Here is a 26,617-nt window from a genome sequence, read left to right as displayed (position 1 = left end):
GAGCCAGAGATAAAACTGTAAGAATATAGAGATAGTATAAATATCTCTCTAAATAAAGAGATAATGCTAAATCAATAAAAGATAATCACTAAATGAAAAGCTACAAATTGTAAGAAACTAGGCTGGTGAATACGATAATAACTTAGGAATCTTAGTCTTATGGTCAGATTAAAAAAATTTTTTTTAACATTTATTTATTTTTGAGAGACAGAGACAGAGCATGAACAGGGGAGGGGCAGAGAGAGAGAGGGAGACACAGAATCTGAAGTAGGCTCCAGGCTCTGAGCACAGAGTTGGACATGGGGCTCAAACCCATGCACCATGAGATCGTAACCTGAGCCAAAATCGGACGCTCAACTGACTGAGCCACCCTGGCACCCCCTAATGGTCAAATTTTCAATCCTTTGGAAAATTGTTTAGGTTCATTTAAGATCTTGTAGTTGCCAAGGGGTGCTGTAAGTCGAAAGCGGTTTTGTAAAAACAAAGTGTTTTGGTCTTAGTGAGATGCTATTTTTTATTTTGCCTGTTTTAAAGATGTAGTCTAACAGAACTTTTTCTTCCCCATTTATGAAATTCTATTTTTGTTGAGAAAAAAGCTGGACAAGATTGATGTGTAAAGAAGACACTCTGGTATTTGTCGGTAATTGTAAACAGCTTCCTGTGATGGAGTACACCTTGTTTTTATGTGGTTTTTCTCCATTTGTTAACAATGAAATCTTCTCCATGTGGAGCAAACGAAATGGAGAACTCCGAAGAGGTGAAATGCATACTCCTGAAAAATTGGGCGAAAAGCAGCATTTTGCAGAAAAATATTCTCCCCATCTTACCTGAAATGAATGGTTTATAAAATTTTGCCCATTGAGATAATACTTTTCATTTTTACTGGTGGTCTCTGTTAAGAGATTTGAAGTTCACAGGTGGAGTCAATGGTCGAGTAAAGTTATTCCTGCTTATTTTGTAGAGTGTACTGTTTGAACTTTAAATTTTAAGGATTTCTTAGATGACATTATGGGATTAACTTGTGCCTTAAGTTTACAATACAGTCCTGCCATGACAGCCCTTGGCTGACACCATTTTCATAATTATGTTGACCTGAGAAAACGTCCTTGCCAGAAGGACCAGTGTATCACAGAATACAAATATTGTTTATCATGTAAAAGCAGAGGACACGGCCAGGATCATCTGCAGAAGGTAGGAAGTATTTGCCCCAGAAGATGTGCAGACTTCTTTTGTTAAATAATTGTTATAGGTCGAGACCCCAGAAAAGACTCTAAAACAGGTGTGTGGCAGAAAGTTTATTGGGGATTGACATCAACACCTCTGGAAGAATGGACTGATCCCGTGGGGTATTGTGGAACTGAGATGGCCCTAGAGTGTGCCAACTGGAGACAAAGGGACCAGGGCCTTACGTCCTGGTATTAATCATCTTTGGATATGGGCTGAGCCAGAGGAGGGGGCAGAGCTTTCGGCGAAATGACTCCCTTTAGACACGAACAGCATAAATATTTCAGTTCTGAGGGGGGGCACATCACAGCATCCACCACAGAAGATTTTTTGAACCCCTGAGGCACATACCATGATCGCCATAGAACCTAGGTTATCGAATGTAAATGATCGAAGAAGTTTTACTTTGAGGAAATCAATTGTGATTTAAAACCCATCAGAATCAAGCCCATGATCTGTCATACTATTCTCATCACCAGGTAATAATGATTAATTACATGGCTGTGAAATGTTAGGTTTGCCCCATTTTCAGAAGTTTCTGTGTTAGATGCTTCAAGTTTCCGCAGATTTGCAGCAACTCGCATACTTAATTGTGAATGTAAGAGGAAAAGGAACACATTGTGAATGCTTTTTGTTAATAAACATGAAAACGGTTTAAGTCATCAAAGCTGTTTATTTTCAAGGTCCTTTGTCCTGCTCAAGGCCAAACTGTTAGCGGGTAGAGCTGTACAGATGTGTTGTAAATGTACTTTTACCTCTGGATAGAAAATTGATTCTCGCCATCTCAAGAGGGGATGCACAGATACCTCTTAGGAAAGGACTGGTTCACATCTTGTAGGAACCAAATGCTAAGCATTAATGGCATCAGAATGGTGTGATTATAAAACCTCACACATGGGGAGATTTAAAAGCATAGATCCTATGTGGTCTCGAGCACAGCTCTACTATTTGTTTGCTTGGTGCCCCTGGGAAAATGAAGTTCTCTGTCATTTCATTTTCTCCTCTCTAAAGTAGGTTTAATAATAAGACCCTAGTATTATTAAATGACCAATATGCGTGCATGGCAGAGAGTAAATGCTTTGTAGATGTTTCCTGTTATAATATTCCATTGTGTTTTTTTGAAGAAAAATTTAAGAGAGAACCAACTTTCTCTTTATTAAACTATCACGCCATTTTTTGGTGCTGGAGGTATGCCTTTTGCTGTATGGAAAACCAAATGATGTTTGATTATTAATGAGTCCATATATTCGAATGATGTGGAGAGTTGACATTTGAACGTTTTCCTCAACTCTCTCCGTATGGGTCAGGAAAAGGCGTCAAGGAAAAACAACCTTTTTCTAGATCTTTGATGAAAAAAGGTGAGATTGGGAATTTCCTTTCTTTTTTTTAAATACATATTTTTAATGTTTATTTTTGACGGAGAGAGAGAGAGAAAGAGACGGAGCACTAGTGGGGAAGGGATAGACAGAGAGGGAGACAGAGTCCGAAGCAGGCCCCAGGCTCTGATTTGTCAACACAGAGCCCAACACAGGGCTCAAACCCACGAACCATGAGATCATGACTTGAGCCAGAGTCAGGTGCTTAACCGACTGAGTCACCCAGGCACCCCCGGAATTTATTTTCAAGTAAGGCTTATGTGTCATACATCTTTGATGTATAATCTCATTTAACCTTTATAACGACTCCATGAGATTTACACTGTAATGTTCTCCTTCTTACTAATGGAGGGAAACAAGAGAAGAGGTTATGAATAGAAACTGGAGCAGAGTTTAGGGTCTGAAAACAAGTCCGTGTGAAGTCATTGTAGTGCTCGGGCAGGGGTGGAGTGGGGTGCTGGCCCGCTCCTGTGCAATTCAGGTTGGATGATGTGTGTGCAGAATACCGATGGCCAGAGAGGTCTTTCCACCTTGTGACCAGCGGCTGCAAAGGAGTTTCTCCTGGGCTGAATTCATGGCAGCAGAACCATGAAGTTTGCCGTCCTCGGGTTAGTTAGTTATTTCAGTGGAAGAAAAAGCATGACAACTTCTCTGGTCATGTAATTACTAAATTGCTTGTTGTATCTCTCCCCGAGAATATAAGACAAACCTATCATTGCAAAACAGTGGTTTCCTTTATTATTATTATTTATTTATTTTGAGAGGAAGAGAGAGAGCATGTGCAAGTGGGGGAGGGGCAGAGGGAAGAGGAGGAGAGAGGGAGCGAGAGAATGAATCTTAAACGGGTTTCACACCCAGCACAGAGCCCATGCACGGGCTCCATCTCACGATTGAGGTCACGGCCTGAACCAAAATCAAGAGTCAGACGCTTAGCTAACTGAGCCACCCAGGTGCCCTTTTACTTTTCTTTTTCTTTTTTTTTCTTTTTTTCTTTCTCGTTTCTTTTCTGGTTAAAGATTGAGTTACATAAGGAAGAAAAGGCGTTAACTGGAAATCAATATATTTGCGTTTCAAGACAATTTGTATTGTAGTTCTCTCAAGGATATTTGCAGAAAGAAGAGGAAATGGCTAAAGGAAATAGCTGTGGTGGTGAAAATTGCCTTCTTGAAGGCCTGTTCCTAATCTTTTCTGCTGCAGAATATTATGTTGATTCAGGAAATTAGCTTTGCGTTTTTAAAAATTATAATTTAGAAAAGGACTGTATTTAGGTCAGAGAGAAACAGATAAAGATGTGGTTTTGAAATTTCTAAAATCTTACATTTGGATATTTCTTCTCACAGTTGCTCAGTTGACATACTCCCTTTTCTATAAGTAAAATGTCTTGCACTCTTGTTTTCTGGTCTAGGAAGTCTCAAAGCTCTCCCTGATGTCCAAATCTTGAGAGAAACAAAGGAGCAAAATTTCTTTTTGCAAATCTGTGAAGATTATCTACTTATTAAAAATATCCTGATCCAGAAATCCTGGGAGAAATAATGTGTATATTGAGTTTGAAAAATAAAAGCCACTCAGTGCATGTGCATGAACATTTGCACCTAACGGGCAAAAGAAAATCAGGTTGAGGATGCCACAGTATAATTAAAGAGGGGGATGACCATGAATTCATCAGGATCAGAAGATTAAAAAAACAAAGAAAAGATCTCTTTGTATGTATAAAACCACTGTTTAAAAAAGAACTGTGTGGCTAGAAGAGAATAACCGTAACACATTAAATGGGATTCTTTGGAAAAGGACAATTCTAGAAGATCAAAAATACTGTACAATATACTCACAGTAGGTATCTGAGCTTTACAGAAATTTATACTAATGTCAGCATCTTTCTACTTGTCCCTTTGAACGCAAGATTCATAGAAAATATTGAAAACAAAAATTCACCCTCTCGCAAGCCAGTAAAAATGTGAAACAGTTTCTCTACTAAGTCATTTAGCATCATGACCAGATGGTTAAAGAAGATAAATTTTAAGAGTTGATTTTCAAGTTTTAGAGGAAACTGCTGGTGGTGTTCAGTTTGCTACACTTCAGAGTGCATATTTGCATATGAAAAATGCTTCTATAATATTGCAGTTAATTTACTGGGCAAACAGCTTGAATATATATTGAAGCTTTATGGTGCCAGGACACCCAGTTGATCTGATAAAATTACAAGTGAATTTGAGAGCAGAGGAGGACGGAGTAATAAATCAGTTATATGTTAACTTGCAGAGGAAAGAAAATACTTGCCTACTCTCCAAGTCTCCCCACCTTTTCAACTGGTTGAATTTACCTTGTGTACACAAAGTGTAATTGTGTTAGCCCTTGGTTATTGATGAATCCTCTTAAAAGGAGTAAGTTATTTGGTTGCTTTAATTGATTGATTTCTTTAAATTGACAGTAAAATCCTTGAAACACACCAGACCTACGTAAACACAGTCTGAATCACACTCAAAATTTAACCAATGTTTGGATACCCATTCTCTCAAGGCATCTTGTGAATGTAATGAAATAATGATTCAATTGTCTAATTATTAAAAAGAAAATGGCTTGCTGGCCAATTGGGCAAAAAGCATCCTTCACCCTGCATATGTCATTGAGTGGATCTGTTACTTGAATGAAGTAACAGATGTCTCTGGTCAATACTATCCAAATGGTTGTTAGGCAGGCACAGCTGCTGTTCTTGAAATGTGAGTTTGTCTGCAGTGGATGCTATTGTTGCTTCTCCAACATTAGTACCATCTCTGTCTGGTGGGTGGAGGCCAGGGATGGTGCTGTACCTATCACAATACTTAGGGCAGCCCCCCCCTCCCCACCATATGAAAAATGATTTGGTCCAAACTACCAATAGTGCCACCGTCTATGACTGACTAGCATCTGTGTGGCACTATCATGGTTTTGATAAAGAAAGGAAAATGGAGATGTCCTTGGACCAAAGACTGGATCCATTCCGCCAGCACGTGACACATCCTGATGAAGACTCCAGAGCTTTCTGAGAGGGCTTCGAAGGGAAGATCCTCCTGCCAACAAAGAGGGTTGTGGTGCCAGATAACTAATTTTGGGTGCAAATGAGTATTGAGTGCCCGGCTTCTTTAGACATAAGCTTTATGAGCATTTCATCTTTAGTACAATAGCCATGGTCCTTCTGGAGGCTTTCAAATTTCAAAGTTTTATTTCTTCTTGAATTCAGTTGCCATTTGTTGACTGCCCATAATATGGGCGCCTTAGCTGCAAGGGTGACGAGAATGAGACAGACTCAGTTGATGTCCTCCTGGAATTGAATTCTAGTGGGAGATGATGTCTGTGAATGAATAAATATTCAAGTAGTTAATCAGTCACTGTTGTTTTAATGGGTCTATAAGAAAAGCAGCCAGTATTAGGAAAGTGTATAAGGGAGATCCTGATGGAATTGCGGCCTTCAGGTTTTCTGTGTTGAAGGGATACCTTTGCTTAGGGTGGAAAGGAAGCTTGGGCTTCCTGACATGGCAAGCTTGGGCATGGCAGGTAGATGTCAAGACCTGAAACCCCAAGAGATCAAGGCTGAAATGGATGGCATTTGTGACTTAGCCTTGAAAGTCACATGAACTCACTTCTGCCATACTCTTGGATAAGACAGTCACAAGGTTGGATCCAACAAGCTTCAAAGAAAGGGTGACATGGGCACTACAACTTGATGGGAGTGATGTAAAGATCACATTTTAAGCAAAAGTAGGATGAGCACTATTGCTGCAGCCATATTTATTAAGTGAAACAAGAATAAATCAGTACACATTTCTGTTTAAATTCCTTATCTTTTTGAACTATTTAGGTAATTGATATGATCTCCAGCTTCCAAAGTGTATTCTAATTGGCCTAGCCTGTAGTGCGATCCCATCTCCCTGGTCACAATAATTAATTCAGGATTGTCACATGACGTAGGTCGTGCCATTTATTCAGAAATTGGGAGAGGAAACATCATCTCGCCTGGATGGTGTGATGTCTTGATATGAGGCCTAGAACTGCTCCAAATATTTTGCTCTTATGAGGAAAGCCAGTCTCAAGATAAAGCTGATGCATCAGGATGGGCAGAGCTTAATGGATTACAGAGAAATAGTCTGGAGTCCTTAACAAATCATATCAGAAAGTTTTAATGTCCTCTAGACTGCATAAGCCAGTGCATTACTTTTTAAGTGAGTTTGTGTTGGATCCTCTATTACTTGCAAATGAAATCATCCAAAGAGATCCAAAGACTCAATAGTACCAAGGCCAAGGACTCTTACTGGTATTCAGTCTGCTATCCCCTGCCCCTGCCCTTCTCCTCCCCTGACATTCATATAAGACTTCTTTTCTCTTCTAAAGCTGTCTCTAAGTTTTAGTTTGAGATACGGAGAGGATTATGGAAGGATAAGACAAGTTCTTCATATTTTCCTATTTTAGCTTTGGAAAGCCTTCAAATATTTGGATGCAGCCAAGTTTATTTTAACTCTTTATTTAAAAAAAAATTTTTTTTAACGTTTATTCATTTTTGAGACAGGGAGAGACAGCATGAACGGGGGAGGGTCAGAGAGAGAGGGAGACACAGAATCTGAAACAGGCTCCAGGCTCTGAGCTGTCAGCACAGAGCCTGACGCGGGGCTCGAACTCACAGACCACGACACGAGATCATGACCTGAGCCGAAGTCAGATGCCTAACCAACTGAGCCACCCAGGCGCCCCTTAACTGTTTATTTTGAAACCATTGCAGACTTATCAGAAGTTGCAAAAGTAGATTCTATAATCTGCTTATAATTAAGGGATTCTATAATCCCTTGAACCCATCACCGAGCTTCCTATACTGTAGTAGTATAATATCAAAACAAGAAAATTGACGTAATTGAATAGGATAGTAAGCATTTTTTTAATTGGCCCTTGATTTTATCATCTGTAAAGTGACAGTGTAATATGTTCCTTCCAAGTTGAAACAAGAAAATGAATACAAAGCAATTAGCTCAATGTACTTAATACCTGGAATTGTTGTCAACAACACTTATATATACATAAAAGGGTATGTATATGCATGTATGTACATACATACATATTGCATGTATATATATGTATATGTATACTGATACACACATGCACACACAAATATATTCATTTTATAAGGCTCAAGGTATCATTTAAATATGTAAACAAATACACTGTTAACAGTTGTTGCTTTGTTTTTTCACATATTGCTATGCACATCTGTTAACTTGTGGTTAAATCTTTGGAGAAAGTACAATTTGTGATTATATTTTTCTGGTGAAAAAAAACTTGATCCATTTTTTGTAAGAGTTGTAGGAGATGTTTCTATCAGAGTAACAGTCTTAATATATCGCACTCAAAAATTCAATCTCCAGCAAGTAGCCGGTACATTACTCAAATACTGGTCATGAAGTCTATACCCTCATAGGCAAATCTATGAGTACCTTCTAGGTTGTTTTTTTTTTTTAAGGTTTTTTATTTATTTTTGAGACAGAGAGAGACAGAGCATGAACGGGGAAGGGGCAGAGAGAGAGGGAGATACAGAATCGGAAGCAGGCTCCAGGCTCTGAGCCATCAGCGCAGAGCCTGATGCGGGGCTCGAACTCACGGACCGCGAGATCGTGACCTGAGCTGAAGTCGGACGCTTAACCGACTGAGCCACCCAGGCGCCCCAGGACCTTCTAGATTAAAATAAGAACTGCAGTTCGTCGGACGTATGTTGTCTTCTACCAATTTCCAGGCTCAATGAGTCATTTTATAGAGAGACTCTCAACAGACTAAAGGAGTTCTTATTTTTTTAATTTTATATGCCTCTAGTGCAGTGCTTTTCCAAGAGCAGTCACTGGAACACCTGCATTCATATCATGTGGTGATTTTGAAGGACCTAATCTAGATCACCTAAATGACTTCTGAGGGGGAAGATAAGAAATCTTTTTTGACACACATCTTATCAGATTCCCATGGTCATAAAAGTTGAAGAATGCTGTCCTGGTGCCATATATCTGCTTTCTTTAAAATATAAGACCAAAGAGTTCTAAAGTATCTCAAGAATGAATGAGCTGCAAGTTCTAATAGCAGGAAAAACAAAGGGGCAAAAGAGATAGTTTATGATAAAATTGGAAAAGAAATGTATGGGAATCTAAAAGATATAAAAATAATTATTCAAAGAAACATCTCAAGATAAGATCATCTTAAAATGAGTTCACCCAACATTGCTTTTTCTAAGAATTAACTTCTAAAAAATTTAAAATTTAAAATTAACATAAAGTTGACTATTTTAGGTGTACAGTTCTATACATGTTAACACATGAATGAATTTGTATGATCACACCATAATCAGGATGAGACAATTTCACCACTCTAAAAGAACTTCCTCTTGGTTTCCCTTTGAACAAAGTCACACCCTTCCCTCCCTCCCCTCCTCCCAATCCTTGGCAAATACTGTCCTGTTTTCTGTCACTGTAGTTTTGTTTCTTAAAGAATGTCATGTAAATGGAATCGTACAGTATGTAAACTTGAGACTGACTTCTTTCACTAGGCTTAGTGCCTTTGAGATTCATCCAAGTTGTTTGATATACAAATAGCTCAATCCTTTTTACTGCTGGGTGGTACTGCATTTATGAATGTATCACAGTTTGTTTTTCATTACCTATTGAAGGGCATTTGGATTGTTTGATTACCAATAGAACTGCTATAAATATTCATGCAAGGATTTTTGTATGAATGTACATTTTTATTTCTCTGGGGGTAAATTCTCAAGAATGGGATTGCTGGATCATAATGATGATATGGTAAGCACATGTAACTTTATTAGAAACTGCCAAGCTATTTTTTAGAGCGGCTTTACTATTTTGCATTATCACCAACAATATGTAAGAATTACAGATGTTCTATGTCCTTGTTAGCACTTAGTATTGTCAGTATTGTTTATTTTAGCCATTCTAATAGGTATGGGGTGATATCTTCTAGTGGTTTCAATTTGCATCTCCCTAGTGGCTAATAAGCATTGTTGAGCATCTTTTCATGTACTTACTAGCCATCTGTATCTCCTCTTTGGTGAAATGTTTTGGCTATTTTTTTTTAACATTTTGTCTATTTTTTAACCGGATTGTTTCCTTACTGGTGAGTTTAGAGGGTTTTTTATATATTCTAAATTCAAATCCTTGCCAGATATGTGACTTGCAAATAACTTGTTCTGGTCTATAGCTTATGTTTTCATTCTCTGAACAGTGTCTTTAAAAAAATTTTTTTTAACACTTATCTATTTTTGAGAGACAGAGAGAGAGAGGCAGAGCATGAGTAGGGGAGGGGGAGAGAGAGAGAAAGAGAGAGAGAGACAGAAAGAATCCAAAGCAGTCTCCAGGCTCTGAGCTGTTTGTTAGCACAGAGCCCAACGTGGGGCTTGAACCCACGAACTGTGAGACCATGACCTGAGCCGAAGTTGGATGCTCAACCAACTGAGCCACCCAGTCACCCCGTCTTAACAGTGTCTTTTAAGAGGGAAACATTTTAACTTTGGTGAAGTCTGATTTATAATTTCTTTTGTAGGGATCATGCTTTTGGTGTAATATCTAAGAACTTTTTCCTTATTGAAGAAATGAAGATTTTCTCCTATTATTTGAAAAGTTCAGTTTTATATTTATATGCACATCCATGATAAATTTTGAGTTAATATTTGAATGAGGTTATATTTTGTTTTTTGTTGTGTTTTGTTTTGTTTCGCTTATGTACGTTCAATTGTCCTAACCATTTGTGGAAAATACTATATTTTCCCTGTTTAATTACCTTTGCCCTTTTGTAAAAACCTGTTAGCTCAAGGGAATGAGAAAGCAAGCCCTAGCCTAGAAGAAAATGTTTGCAAAATATATATCTGATAAAAGACTGGTATACAAACTATACAAAGAACTCTTAAAACTAGCATTTAAACAATGAATAGTCTAATTTCAAAAAAAAATAGTTAAAAGAGGGGCACCTGGGTGACTCAGTTGGTTGGGCGTCTGACTTTGGCTCAGATCATGATCTCACAGTTTGTGGGTTCGAGCCCCATGTCGGGCTCTGTGCTCAGAGCTCACAGCCTAGGGCCTGCTTCCGATTCAGTGTCTCCCTCTCTCTCTCTGCCCCTCCCTGCTCATGCTCTATCTCTCTCTCTCTCAAAAATAAATAAGCTTAAAAGAATCGTTATAAGACCTAAACAAGGAAAAATCAAGAAAACTAAAAGGCAACTAACGGAATGGGAGAAGATATTTGCAAATCACAGATCGGATAAGGAGTTAGTACCCCAAATCTATAAAGAGCTTATCAAACTCAGCACCCCAAAAATAAATACTGCATGAAGTGAAGAAATGGGCAGAAGACATGAATAGACACTTTTCCAAAGAAGACATCCAGATGGCTAACAGCCACATGAAAAGATGCTCGATATCACTCATCATCAGGGAAATACAAATCAAAACCATAACGAGGTACCACCTCACACCAGTCAGAGTGGCAAAATGAACAATTCAGGAGACAACAGATGTTGGAGAGGATGTGGAGAAAGGGGAACACTTTTGCACTGTTGGTGCGAATGCAAACTGGTGCAGCTCTTCTGGAGAACAGTATGGAGGTTTATCAAAAAATTGAAAATAGAACTATGTTACATCCCAGCAATTGCAATACCAGGTATTTATCCAAAGGATACAAAAATGCTGATTTGAAGGGGCTCAATGCCCCAATGTTTATAGCAGCACTATCAACAATAGCCAAACTATGGGAAGAGCTTAAATGTTCATCAGCTGACAAATGGATAAAGCAGATGTAGTATTTATATACCATGGAATATTACTTGGCAATCAAAAAAATGAAATCTTGACATTTGCAACAACATGGATGGAACTAGAGTGTATTATGCTAGGTGAAATAAGTCAGAGAAAGACAAGTATCATATGATTTCACTCATATTTGAAATTTAAGAAACACAACAGATGATCATTGGGGAAGGGAAGGAAAAATAAGATAAAAACAGAGAGGGAGGCAAACCATAAGAGACTCTTAAATACAGGGAACAAACTGAAGGTTGCTGGGGGGGGGAGGTGGGTGGGAGGATGGGCTAAATGGGTGATGGGCATTAAGGAGGGCACTTGTTGGGATGAGCACTGGGTGTTGTAAGCAATCACTCACTGGGTTCTGCTCATGAAACCGATACTACACTGTATGTTAACTAACTTGAATTTAACAACCACAAAAAAGGACTTGAACAGATACCTTACCCAAGAAGATGTACAGGTGGCAAATAAGCATATGAAAAGATGCTTAATATCGTGTGTCATTAGTGAATTGCAAACTGAAACCGCAATGTGGTGTCAGTAAACACCAAAATCCTAAACACTGAGAGCAGCACTGGTATAGAAACTGAGCAACAAGAACTCTCATTCATGGCTGGTGAGAATGTGAAACGGTCCAGACACTTTGGAAGGAATTTGGCAGTTTCTTATAAAAACTACACATACTCTTACCATACAATCTAACAGCTACGTTCCTTGATATTTACCCGCAGGACTTGAAAACATATGTCCATATAAATACATGTATACAGATGTTTATAGCAGCTTTATTTATAGTTGGTGAAACATGGGAGCAATCAGTATGTCCAGTAGGTGAATGGAAACATAAACTGTGGTACATCTAAAAAATGGACAGTTACTCAGTGCTGAAAAGAAATGACCTATCAAGCCATAAAAAGACATGGATGGACCTTAAATGCATATTACTAAATGAAAGTAGCCAATCTGAAAAGGCTGCCTACTGTATGAGTCCAATTATATGCCATTCTTCAAAAAAGCAAAACTGTGGAGACAGTAAAAATATCGGTGGTTGCCAGGGGTTATGAGGAGGAAGGGATAGATAGGTAGAACACAGAGGATTTGGTGCGGGGGGAAGGAGATAATCAAAGACAATCAATTGGCCATATATGTGGAGGTCTATTTCTTTCTTTTTTAAAAAAAAATTTTTTTTTAACATTTATTCATTTTTGAGAGACAGAGAGAGACAGAGCATGAGTGGGGGAGGGGGAGAGAGAGAGGGAGACACAGAATCCAAAGCAGGCTCCAGGCTCTGAGCTGTCAGCGCAGAGCATGATGTGGGGCTCAAACTCACGAACTGCGAGATCATGACCTGAGCCGAAGTTGGACACTCAACCGACTGAGCCACCCAGGCGCCCCTGTGGAGGTCTATTTCTAAACTCCATTCTGTTTCATTGAACTGTGTGTATGTTTATCTCTCCACCGACACTGTAGTATATTTTTATTGTTGGCCTAACAATTGTGATTCTTCCAATTTGTTATTCTTTTTCAAAATACTTTGGCTTTGCTCATCTATGTGAATTTTGGAATCAGCTAGTCCATATCTACAAAACAAAAATCCTGCTGGAGATTTGATTGCAACTGTGTTTTATCTGTAGATTCACTGGGGCAGAGTTAGTATTTTTGCTGTATTGGGTCTTGCAATCAACGAACATAGATTTTATATTTTTTTGCAGTTATTATGTGTATATTAAGAAATCATTTTTTATTGCTTATCATTTTTTATTAGTAGATGGGAATACATTATTGAATTTTGTACATTGACTTTTTTTTTTTTTCGTAGATTCCTTGAGATTATCTGCATGGAAAATCATGTTTTCTGTGAGTAGAGACAATTTTATTTTTTTCCTTATGATCTATTTGACTGCCCGCTCCCCACACCCCTTATTGTTCTGATTAGGACTTCCAGTATAATATTAAATAGGAGTGACGAGAGTGGACAGCCTAGTTTTGTTCCTGTTCTTGGGATAAAAGCATTCAGTCTTTCACCATTAAGTATTATATGGGTGTAGGTTATCCATCAATGCCCTTTATCATATTGTGGATATTTCATTCTATTCCTAGTTTCCTGAGGGTTTTTTTTTTTTATCATGAGTTAATATTGAATTTTGTCAAATATTCTTTTGCATCAGCTAATATGATCGTGGTTTTTTTGTTTTGTTTTGTTTTTTGTTTCTGTTTTGTTTTGTTTTTCCTTTAGGCTGTGTTAACAGTTAACATGATAGATTGCATTGATTGATTTTTAAATGTTGAACCAGCCTTGCTTTCCTGGGGCAAACTCCAATTGGTCAGGGTGTATTAGTTTTATATATTCCTGGATTTGTTTTGCTTTTTTTTTGGTGGGGATCTTTTTGTGTCTACTTCATGAAAGATACTGGTCCGTCGTTTTCTTTTCCTACCCACTTTGGTTTTGATACTAGGGTAATACTGCCCTTATAAAATGAGTCAGGAGGTATATCCCCTTCTTTCCTCTTTCCTGGAAGAGACTGTGTTAAACTGGTGTTATTTCTTCTTGAAACGTTTGATAGAATTCACTAGTGAAGTCATCTATACTTGTATATTTCATTCTCAGAAGGGTTTTGACCAGAAATTAAATTGAAGAGGTATAGGACTATTCAGGGGTCTATTTCATTTTGCATACATTTTTGAGGAATTGTTTTATTTCACCTAAGTTGTCTCATTTATGTGCACTGAGTTGTTTGCAGTATAATCTTAGGATTCCTTTAATGTCAATAAGGTCTGTAATGACATATTCTCCTTCATTCCTTATATTGGTAATTTCTGTTCTTCTTTTTTTCTTTGTGAGACTTACTAGAGATTTATCAATTTTATTGATCTAAGAAATGAGCTTTTGACTTTATCATTTTTTCCTTCTTTTATTTCCTGTTTCATTAGTTTCTGCCTTCATTTTTATTATTTCTTTCCTATACTTGCTTTGGTTTTGTTTGCTTTCCTTTTTGTAATTTAAGGTGGGAGCTTATATTATTGGGTTATGACTTTCCTTTTTTTCTAATACAAGTGGTCCTTTCTTTGCCTGGTAGTGCTGCACTATAAAAATGACCGTGTAAGGTCAAACTGTTCAAAGTAATCTTAGTAATCAATAGGAACATTTTTGATTTTTCCATGACTGTTAACATTTTTTTTTTGTAAATACATTAGAATATGTCTTGCTGTGGATTATAAATGTTTGGCAAATGAAAAAAAAAGTGAAATTAATACTTACTTAATAGGCCACAATTTAAGACATTATGAATTTTGAGAATTGAAGTCTTTTGTTTATAAAAATGCAATAGAAGTACTGTGAGCTTCTCATTGCATAATTTACAGTGAGAACAAGCATCTTATCTGTGCTTTGGCAGTTTGTCTCATTGCTTTCTAAGTTGCGATTGGTTTCCAACAGTTTATCCTTTGTACCTCAAATATTGTAAAGTATTTCCAATTGTTCCTTTAATGTGAAGTTTTGTCATTGTCATCTCTTCTGAGGCATCTTTCTCCTGTTTTCACTACCACTGTCCTCATTTCTGTTAACACACTCACCTTTACTGAATTCATGTGGCTGCATATTTAGAGCCTTTTGAATGGCAGCATGGTCAACATTTCCATGGCCAGCTATTTCCTCTATAATCCCATTTATGTTGGATTCGAATTTTACTTTATTTTTTGTTACACATTCATCTTTGTTGGCCAGTTTTCTCTTTTGATTGTACATTTTAAAAAATGCCAGATGGGTTTATCACTGGGAGACAAGGAGACAACACAATTATACTTTCTGCTGTATGTGCATGAACTGAATAACTGATGTACAGTGACCAATCATTGACAAACTTTGGAAGAAGTAGTTGATTGGTCACCTATCATGATGTGCATCCGTTATTTATGTAGTGATTTATGGAGTTTTCACGTCATGCAATTACTCATAGTAAATATATTGTAGCAATTAAAATTTGAACAGTGTTATTGGGGGCTGATATTATTTATTTAAACTATGGTAAAGGAAATTTTTGTATATTGGGACTTTTTAAAGCTAGGGTTATCTACATAAGCATTTATTTCTATAAATTACCTTCTAAGCACAGCCTTAGATGTGTTCTACAAATCCTGATGACATGTGTTATCCACTCTGTGCCTGTAAAGCTGCCCGGTCCGGTATCTGGGCACACTGTCATTGGTTTTTTAAGAGTGTGTTGGCTTAGTTTGCACATGCTTATAAAATTTCCAGCTTTCTACCTGTTGTTGATTTCCAGTTTCAATTATATTTATATAGTTTACGTAGTGGTTGTCTAGGGATTGCAATATATATATTTGACTTTTCAAAGTCTACTTAGAGCCAATTATTTTCTACTTCAAATGGAATTTAGACAACTTATCACCGTATCTTAACATGATTGACTTAACAAATAAAACAAAACTGGAGTATTGGTTAACTATGTAATCCAGATCGATCCTATAATTCTTATGTCTTAGGAAGACATTATCCAACATATGAATGACTGATAAGTTATGAAGGAATGATAACATATTTTAGCCTAAAGTTCAGTAATTACAGTGTAGCTATTTTAGAAACAAATTATGTTTTAAAATAATTTGATTGGTGTGTGGATAGTAGAGATTTATTAATATTGAACATATTTAAATTTTATTTGCTGGGATTTTTTCCCCTCTAAATAAGTAATTAAATGAATGAATTAGCTAACATTGAACATAGAATATAAGTAACAAATCAAAGCTTGCTTACAGAAAACATCATTTGTGATAATAATTACAAGTCGTATCTGGAAAAAGAAAATAAACCAATTGTGGCTTTTTCACATCATTAATGAAAATTTTGTTTACTTTTAAATTTCTAACAGTATTTCAGAGTAGGAACTAAAGGGGTTACTTTTATTACAATATTCATATTTATAGACTATTGTTTTCATATTTCAAAATCTTCTTTACAACCATAAGGAATAGATAAAATCCTCATTTTACATATGAGAAAACTGAGAAATAGAGACATTAAGTAAATTTCCCAAGTTCATACATATTGAATGGAAGAGTTGGGATTTAAACTTGAGTATTTTGACTTCCAAATCCACACTATGAACTGACTTATTATCTAGTCTCCAGAGGAGAGGGCAGTAGCATTGTATAGTATTATGATCTTGAGAAACTTTAGAATAGAAAACAGATTTATTTTTTTAATTTTTAAATTTTTAAAGAGATTTTATTTTTAGGTAATCTCTACACACAATATGGGCTCGAACTCACGACCCCCTGAGATCAAGAGTTGCATGCTCTTACCAACTGAGCCATCCAGCCGCCCCTAGAATATAAAACAATTATTAAAAAGAAGGGTGGTTTGTGTGTGTGTGTGTGTGTGTGTGTGTGTGTGTATGTGTGTGAGTGTCAGTGTGTGTATGTATATGCACATCTGTGTAATTTTTGCCCAAAGTAACTCACTAAATAGGTTACAGATATTGTATAGTTTCTATAATGGGAAAAAGATCCTGTCAGATATTGATGTATTATGCTTTGCTATTTATTTTCAGATTTCACTTTGATGTCTTTACACATTGATGTATGTACAGATAATATGAAACAACCATCAGGTGCTGAATTCTGCTTCTGAGAAAGGCCACAAGGTTATAGTCTTAAATGAGCAGGATCCAATTTGGTAACATTCTGCATATCATTATGACCTCTCTCTAAAGTAGATTTTTCTTATGCTATTTTCCGTGTTTTTGAGAGTTTAAGAACTACTACACACTAACAATAAAAATTGTTACTTTATTCTTTCATGCCTTATTTCTTTACCACTCTTCTCGAATGTTGTTTCCTATAAAAACTGGTCCAAAAGAAGGTTAAGCTAATCAAATGATTGACTATTGCAATTTTTTTTAGTTTTTAAAATTTTTATTTATTTATTTTTAAAATTTTTATTAAAAAATTTTTAAATTTAAATTCTAGTTAGTTAACACACAGTGTAATAGGTTTCAGGTATAAAATCTAGTAATTCAACACTTTCATATAACACCCAGTGCTCATCACAACAAGTGCCCTCCTTAATCCCCATCACCTATTTTATCCATCCCCCTACTCACCTCCCTTCTGGTAACCATCAGTTTGTTCTCTGTAGTTAAGAGTCTGTTTCTTGGTTTGTGTCTTTCTCCCTCTTTTTTCTCTTTGCTCCTTTGTTTTGTTTCTTAAATTCCACATACGAGTGAAATCATATGGTATTTGTCTTTCTCTGACTGACTTATTTTGCTTAGCATAATACTCTCCAGCGTCATCCACATCATTGCAAATGGCAAGATTTCATTCTTTTTTATGGCTGAGCAATGTTCTGAAAATCAAAACCAGTCCTGCTGGTATCCCATTAGAGAAAATTTACTTTTCTTATTCTGCAGTGGAAAAATGGAAATATATTAGCTACTCCATTCTTCAAATAATTTGAAAATCTTATTCTTTCAATACAGGATGTGGGATGTATAAATGAGGAATCAAAATGTTGAATAGGTAAATCTTTTGGAGAAAACACTCCCACAGATGTGAGTTTTCTTTCTTCCATCCTTCACAGAATCTCTGTCCCTTTCTTGATATTGACAAAAAAATATATAGCTAATTCCTCTGCAGCATGTAGAATGATTTGAAGTTTTGTTTTCGTCTTAAATAGTAATGATTTAGTAAGATTTCTGATATAGAATTTTTTCCATCATCCAAACTTTAGTTTTAACTTCCTACCCATTCTTCTGCTAACTATACCTTAAATTATTTCATTCCTATATTGTTGGGATTGTAAAGATTGTCTTTAATTTAGGGATGTACACAGTGTCACAGTCGGAGAGTTTTTAGAGGTTGGTAGAGTCGTTCGACTTGCTCTTTTAATAGACATTTAGAAAAATAAATCTTAGTACACAGCCATACGTACAAACATAGAAGATTTAACATTTTGGCTGTCTAGTAAATGTATTAATCCTGGAAGACACGTAGCAATGGTAGTCCTAGAGAGAGTGATCTGTCATTATAACTACACTGGCGGCAAAGACAGTCACCTGGCCTAAGAGAGCCTCACCTTCTGTGCCACTGCAAAGCCCTGAGCCCCAGTGTTTCCACCAGTGTCTTTATATTCCAGTGAAATTGAACATGAAGTTATGGCCATAAACAAAATCACTCCTCTCCATATTAATAGATCTGACCATAGCAAAAAGAGCTAGATTTTATGCAATTTTCTGTTTGTACTGGGGAGACAAAATTTTCATTTTGAACAGAGGTAGAAATGTAATTTATGTTAGAAGATTGACAGAGACAGCTAATGTGATCTATGCTTTTGCTCTGATATGAATCATAGATTGCTAATAATAGATGCATAATTTCTTGGTGTAAATTTATCCTTTTTAATGTTTTCATCAGGTCTTTCAGCAAACACACTCATCTTCACTTGATTTCCTAGTGTACTCCTGGTTCAGGGAATTAATCACATAATATGAATTATTTAAATTAGTAAGAATTAGTAAGGAGTAAGGGATTTTGATATTTCCCCCTAGTTCTTAGAATAATACACATAATGTCTCCTCTGTTTTAAAGAGAATGTGGAAGATACTCAATTGATCAATTCACCCGGATAAATGACATAACAGTCAGTCAATAAGGCTTTAAAAAAATTTTTTTTAGTGTTTATTTTTTGAGAGAGAGAGATAGAGTGTGAGTGGGAGAGGTGCAGAGAGAGAGGGAGACACAGAATCTGAAGCAGGTTCCAGGCTCCAAGCTGTCAGCACAGAGCCTGACGCGGGGCTTGAACCCACAAACTGTGAGATCATGGCCTGAGCTGAAGCCGGCCGCTTAACTGACTGAGCCACCCAGGCGCCCAGGATTTTTTTTAAATACATAGCAATATAAATTCTATAGTTTTCTCTGACCATTATTTAAGTCTTCCGAGAATTAACAGATAGTATTTTTATTAGTTGTAACTTTCTTTGGCAATAGTTGGCAAAATCAGACCAAAGCAGAAACAGTAATGCAGATTTAAACAATTAATTTAACAAAGTTCAGACAACTTTTGAGTGCTTCACTGTTCAGAATATGCTCGCATGATGATCTGTTACTAGGAATACAAAAACTAATACCACGTGATTGCTATTCCAGAGGAGTTGGGGAGGTGGGAGATGGGGAGGCAGACCTGTGAACAATTAATTTGATAAGTAGATATATCAAGTTGTATGGGGACACAGAGGAATTAATTGTTTGTCTGGGCTGGATAGTTGGGAATTATAAAGCCTGAAACATAATGCAGAAAGGCACAGAAGTCAGAGTGTTCGTGCCAGTGATCTGACGATGGAGAATAGTCCATTGTGCCTAGAAAATACAGTGCGGGGAAGAGTGAGGGGAAAAGGACCCACGTGTTGTATCTTGAGGAGCCTGGATGCCAGGCTAGGGAGCCTTTGCTTTATTGGGAAGGCTGAAATGTAGCAATAAGGGTGGTTGAGAGACTTTATCACTGATGGTCTGTCTCTCACTGGTGAGTAGACGTATAAACTGGTTTTGATAAGAATAGTGAATTTAATTGACAAAATAGATTGATAAAAAATGCCTACTTGGTTTAGAATGTTTATTGACCAATTATACATAAAGTCATATTTTATATTAGATTTCTTGGCTTTTCATCTCCCCACAAATAATTTGCTTTTTACTTTTTGTTTTTGCTTTTTACTTTTAAGCAGATAATGGTTTATATAAAAACACTCACAAATTTACTTCTCCTGACTGACTGGCTTTGTGATATTTGCATACAAAAATTAAAATAAGACAAATGAAATAAAATTGGCCACAACAAAATATGTTTTCCACATTAGCTTTTGACAGAAAATTAAAATGGGCTGTTCAACAAGTATATACAAAATAGAAGCAGGAAAATATTTTCATGGGAAAAAACATGTTCTCTTTATCAAGAAGTGTTATATATTTTTTTAATGTTTGTTTATTTTTGAGAGAGAGAGAGTGCTTGAGCAGGGGAGGGGCTGAGAGAGAGAGAGACAGAGAGACAGAGACAAAGAGAGAGAGAGAGAGAGAGAGAGAGAGAGAGAGAGAGAGAGAATCACAAGCAGGCAAGAATTCCAAGCAGGCTCCACACTGTCAGCAGTGAGCCTGATGTGGGGCTCCAATTCACAAACCGTGAGATAATGACCTGAGCCTAAGTCAGACACTTAACCAATTGAGCCACCCAGGTGCCCCAAGATATGTTATATTCTTAAGGGAAATGAACATATGTTCCAAAGCCATAACTTTGTCCTAAAGAGAATTTTAAAAATGCCAGTTTTCATGATGATGTTATCTGGAGGGTTGTGTCATTAAAATAAGATTTGCCATTATTAGAAAGCATCAAAGCACTTAGAATAAGATAAAGTTTGCAAAAAGAAAAATATTGGTGCACTTTTCTAGATTTCTTAAGGCTCCTCTGTGTACATGCAGAGATTTACAGGCAAATGTATTCAAATACTTAGTGTGGTAAGTAATCCTGACATGTAGATAGATATAACTTTCATTCCTAAAAACATTACTGCTCTTGTGGAAGTTTAGAACAAGATTAAATACATTTAAATTTAAGACTTAACAGACATTTTTGATGGAAGAACCAAATCCTCTCTGCTCCCCCTAACCCCCGCCAAAAAAAAAAAAAAAAAAAAGTGGGATATATGAGAACAAAATAAACCAAAGCCTCCTTGGAATTATATGTGTCTAAAAGGAAAATCTTCAGCATTCTTTTCAGCTGTGTACCACTTGGCTGGTAAACACGTCCAACATGAATTTGGACCTCGGCTGATGGGTTTGCCATGGTTCCCTGTGTAGAGCCATTTGCACAGATAGGCTAGGAAGATTTATGTTGTTGTATCAAGTGTCACAGCTCACAGGCCTAACAAGTAAGTGCAGACCTAGCATGGAGGCAAAAACATTCACACGGAGAAACTACTGGCTGGATGTCTGGTATTTCTCAGTTTATGTCTTGGGCAGAAAGTCCTAATACAAAACTGCTGTCAACCCAGACCTGGTAATCATCCTTTCAACAAAAATCTGATGCCTTCTATGTTCTAGGTGTTAAGGAGGAAGCTGTAAATAGCACTTGCAAGGTTCCTGCTCTCAGATAATTCATAAGCCAGGCATTACTGAAAAAGAACAGAAAGAAATAAGATAAATACACGGGGCGCCTGGGTGGCTCAGTCGGTTGAGCGTCCGACTTCGGCTCAGGTCATGATCTCGCGGTCCGTGAGTTCGAGCCCTGTGTCGGGCTCTGTGCTGACGGCTCAGAGCCTGGAGGCCGCTTCAGATTCTGTGTCTCCCTCTCTCTATGACCCTCCCCTGCTCATGCTCTCTGTCTCAAAAATAAATAAACGTTAAAAAAAATAAAAAAAAAAAGAAATAAGATAAATACAGATTGTGACCTTTGCTATGAAGAAAATCAATAATACGATGCCTAAGAGAGTGACTGGGGCCGAGGGCTTCTTTAGAGAAAAGAAATATCAATAAAAAGTTACAGTTGAGTCAAAGACCTCGGGATGAGACAGTGCTAGACATCCAGAAAGCTGTGGGAAAAGAATTCCAGGGGAAGTGCAAAGCCCCTGACAGGGGGAGGGGACCTTTCCTTTATTCAACGAGTAATACTAAATGTTCCGTAAGTGCCAAGCTCAAAGGTCATGTCTTTGATATAACAAGGAAGGCATTTTGGAGAAGTAGAGACGCCCATGCGTAAACACTGTTACTTATGCGCCAGTGAGTCACTGGGGAATTAAAGGGGGTGATATTTGGATTGAGAGATTCAAGAAAATGATACATTTTGAGTTGATGGGAGAGGGGAGAGAAGGAAAAGGCAGCCGACTAGGAAAGAGTTAAAAATATTGGTGCACTACCAGGTGATGCTGTTTGTTTGAACCAGACAGCAAGTAGGCAGGTTGAGTGATTGTGTCCTGTAGCTTCACTGTGAACGAGAAAATGCAGCATAATGACCCCTCTTACTTTCAAATGATCTAAAGTATCCTTGACAAAAAGTATGAATCAGCTTGCCCTGGGTTCACTATTTCTGGGCGACATTTGCTCGGGTGCATCCTGGTAGACCTTCTGGTCCTGAAAGACCTAAGTGAGATGGTGAGGAGGAAAGAAAACCATGACCTGATAGCTTTTATTCAGTAGCTTTTGTAGGAAATGCCTGATCTGATGGGAACCCATTATCTTGGCCATGTTGTACGATTATGGGATGGCACTGATGTTTCATATTTCAACTTAGCATCTGTAGCTCACCTGTCTTATGCCTTGGAGAATCCTGTGAAACCGACTAGAGCCCATTCTCCCTGGGGGTAGAAGATCAAGAGACTGAGTAGCACGTAGGGCTCCCAGGGAGCAGTCAGTTTTTCTTTTTCTCTTTTCTTTTTTTTTGTCTCAGAGACTCTTATTTTGCTGAAGAAGTTCAGAAGATGGCTCGTTGAGTCCTTTTGAGGATTCTGATCCTTTTCCTCACTTAGCTGCTCCCAGTGAGGACCATTGGGCACATGAGACTGTGTGAGTCTCCAACTTGACTGTAGACATGGTGTAATGGAAAGAGTCAGCGGATGGAGTTCCCAAAACTCCAGCGAAATGCTGCTTAATTATTCTTATAGTTAACTAACATTTACTCCGTTGAACAGGGCTTTGCACTACAAGTCAGAATGGCTGGCTGTTGATATGGGTGACTCAAAAGGCTTGCCTGCCCCAGAGTATTTCCACTACTGGTCAAACACCAGTACCTGTTGCCCTGTCCTCATGGCTGTCACCATACTTCTGACCTACTCATGACCTCTGGAAGGCCCTTGTTAATCTGAGTCTGCTGCCTGGAGAAGGAAACCCCATAACCAATTTTCATACTCAGTCAACTCTTTAAATTTGTTTTAAAGGACAAAGTGATTCCCCAGACTGGTTGGAGACTGGGGACAGACAAGGGGAACAGTGGCAGAAGTCACATGGGTTGAGCTATTACTGAGAAGGCAGCATGAACTGTGATGGGCCAATTCTGACAACTGGGTGAGTGTGACAGTGTGCCCAGATACCGGACGGGGGGCTTTACAGCCACAGAGTGGAAGGAAGGACTCCAAACAAGGATAGGTTTGTGCATGTGCGTGTGGCACATACAGTGCAGAAGACAAAATTTGTTGGTTTTCCAAATTTTGCTTCAGGCTGGCTCCTATCCTGTAATTCAGTGACCCTGCCTGACCGGTAGAGGCGTTTTGCAGACAGACTCCTTTGTGATCTTGCCCAAGCTACGAAGCTTGGATAACTATATCATAGCTGGAGGCAAGAATCTGTAGGAAATACAAAGCTTGCTGCCTTGTTTTTCATTTCCTCTGAAGAATTTTCACAATCGATATAATCTACAGTTTTTTCTTCCCCCAGAAGAACTCAGTAGATCTCTTTACCTCCTTAATATTGATTTATTTAAAATTCTAGTTTGCACAAAGGAAGGCTAGTCATTCATCTTTCCAAATACAGCATAAACAGCTTATTAAAAATGTAAGGGGTACAAATGAAAGGAATATGGATTATTTGATATTTTATTTATCTTTGGAATACTTAGCGATCCTCTTTCCTTAAATAAAGAAAGCTGTTACTGATTTTCTTACACATTGAAACAGTTATTTCTCAATTTATGTCTGAAAATTTAAGAACTGAACAAACAAAACTGTACACAAACAAAATAAAAGGTACCTTGAATTATTGACTACTCAGGTAACTACTCTAACTACTCAGAATTACCCACTACTAATATTTTTTTTTTTACTTTCTTCTCATGCTTTTTTCTATTAGCTATATTAGCACATATATAAATATACAGATTACCATATTTGTGTATAGCATATGTGTATATTTGTATATGGTTATACTTAAACCGAATTTATAGTATGGTGCATAATAGTTTTAAAAGATGCTTTGTCACCTAAATTAGAGTATTCTTCAAAAATATGAATTTTAAAGTATCCAAAGGATAAGAACATATGAATACACCATATATTTTTTTTACTATCCTGTTTTTGGGCATTTCAGTAGTTTCTAACTATTTATTATTAAAAATTAGACTACACTAATATTTTTATATATACATTTTCTACTTTTGAGGGAATCACTGGGTCAAGGGTCATGAATGATTATGTATATATATGTGTATATATATACACATATATATAAATATATACATATATACATATAAAATACATATAAAATAAAGTATTGTGACCAAATGTAAGAAAATAAACAAATGTAAGAAAATGTAAGAAATGTAAGACAATAAACAAAAAATAAGATTCACCATCTGTTTTCTAATATACATACACATATATATGTATATATATATGTATATACATATGTATATATATGTGTATATATATGTGTATATATATTAGAAAACAGATGGTGAATCTTATTTTTTGTTTATTTTTATATTTTGTTTATTGCAGTGCAATATTGGTTTCAGGAATAGAATTCAGGGATTTATCACTTGTATACAACACCCAGTGCTCATCACAAGTGCCCTCCTTAGTACCCATCACCCTTCTAGCCCATCCACCACCCACCTCCCTCCATTAACCCTCAGTTTGTTCTCTATTGTTAAGAGTCTCTTATGGTTTGTTTCCCTGTCTCCTCTTCTCCCATCCCCTTCCCAAATATTCATCTGTTTTGTTTTTAAATTCCACATATGAGTGAAATCACATGGTATTTGTCTTTCTCTGACTGATGTATTTCACTTGGCATAATACACTAGTTCCATCCACATCATTGCAAATGGCAAGATTTAATTCTTTTTGATGGCTGAGTAACATTCCACTATATTATCTATACATCTCTCTATTTCTCTATCTCTATCTCTATCTCTATCTCTATCTCTATCTCTATCTCTGTCTCTGTCTCTATCTACTACATCTTCTCTATCCATTCATCAATCGATGGACATTTGGATTCTCTCCACAGTTTGGCTATTGTTGATAATGCTGCTATAGACATTGGTGTGCATGTCCCCCTTTGAATCTGTAATTTTGTATCCTTTGAGTAAATACCTAGTAATGCAATTGTGGGATTGTAGGGTAGTTCTATATTTCGTTTTTTGAGGAACCTTCATACTGTCCTCCAGAGTGGCTTCACCAATTTGCAATGAATGACTGTTTTTAAATGATGTTTGGTTCATATTTTCAACTTCTTCTCTGGAAGAGATGTGTGAGTTTTCCCTTCTTCATATAGACGGGTGCCATTTCATTGTATTCTCATCGACGCTGGGGAATATGATGCTAAGAACAACTCTGCCAATTTGCTTGGCAAAACTCTCATTGTTTTAATTTAAATCTTTATCTTTTAATCTCTGATTGCTACATTAGTAGCTTTATAGGAAATATCATTCTTCCCTTCCTTTTGTTAGTCTTGAAAAATAATGATAATAGTTGTTTCATGGAGAAACTGGGAGACACAAATATGTGTGAAAGTGCTGTATGAATAGAATATTTGGGAGTATTATTGTTGTGAAGCCATTATGGCAAAATGAGAAATCTTCATTCAGTGATAGTCACAAATATTAACATTCCTTATGCTTGTCCTCATCTGAAACAGAGGCCCTTGGTGTCTGTGTTGCATTTACTCGGTTCTCATCTGATTTCAACCCCAGCTGTGGTAGATAGATCTTGAAAGGTCAGACTCATCTCTCCCTGCCAGAACCTTGCTTCAAGTGCTTGCTGCTGTCTGCAGTCTGCCCCAGGGCCTTCTCCAACACATGAGTCTTCTAGCTAGCTGGCGTTGGATAGCCCAAAGGTACATGAATGGGGCGGGGGATTCGCATCAGGGGGAGCCCTAAACTGAAAGGAGATGGGAATCAGTGAAAAAATGTTCCAGTCGCCCATCCTTTGGGTGATCAATTCTGGGAGGCATTCCATTTGTGCTTCTCAGGATTTCTGGCAGAATCCCACTCTTTCTGCCAATAGCGGAGATTCTAATAATGCAACATATTATGGCCTTCCTTCTTCAGTGTTCTGACTCTCTTTACTCCCTCACTCCTGTTTCTTAAAATTAGCTTCCTAATAAACCAACTGTAACCAAGTCCTTAGTCTGGGCTCTCCTCTGGGGGAACCCTAAATGAAGACACTATCCTTTCCCTTCTTCTCCAGCAGTGCTGAGCTCTTCCCCTCC

At 37.3% G+C, this 26,617-nt stretch overlaps 1 long non-coding RNA gene across 4 annotated transcripts in view; it reads left to right on the top strand.

Annotated features, from left to right (window-relative positions):
• LOC125921730 (uncharacterized) overlaps positions 1-26,617 on the top strand; it is a 284,908-nt gene that overhangs the window by 76,561 nt on the left and 181,730 nt on the right. For all 4 annotated transcript variants that reach the window (XR_007457472.1, XR_007457471.1, XR_007457470.1 and 1 more), the window contains exon 2: positions 13,236-13,273. This is a non-coding gene — a long non-coding RNA (uncharacterized LOC125921730). The remainder of the gene's footprint in view (positions 1-13,235; positions 13,274-26,617) is intronic.

The sequence above is a fragment of the Panthera uncia genome, chromosome C2, assembly GCF_023721935.1.
Source record: "Panthera uncia isolate 11264 chromosome C2, Puncia_PCG_1.0, whole genome shotgun sequence".
NCBI lineage: Eukaryota > Metazoa > Chordata > Mammalia > Carnivora > Felidae > Panthera > Panthera uncia.
The sequence above is the reverse complement of the archived record's forward strand: the minus strand, read 5'-3'. Positions and strand labels throughout refer to the sequence as shown.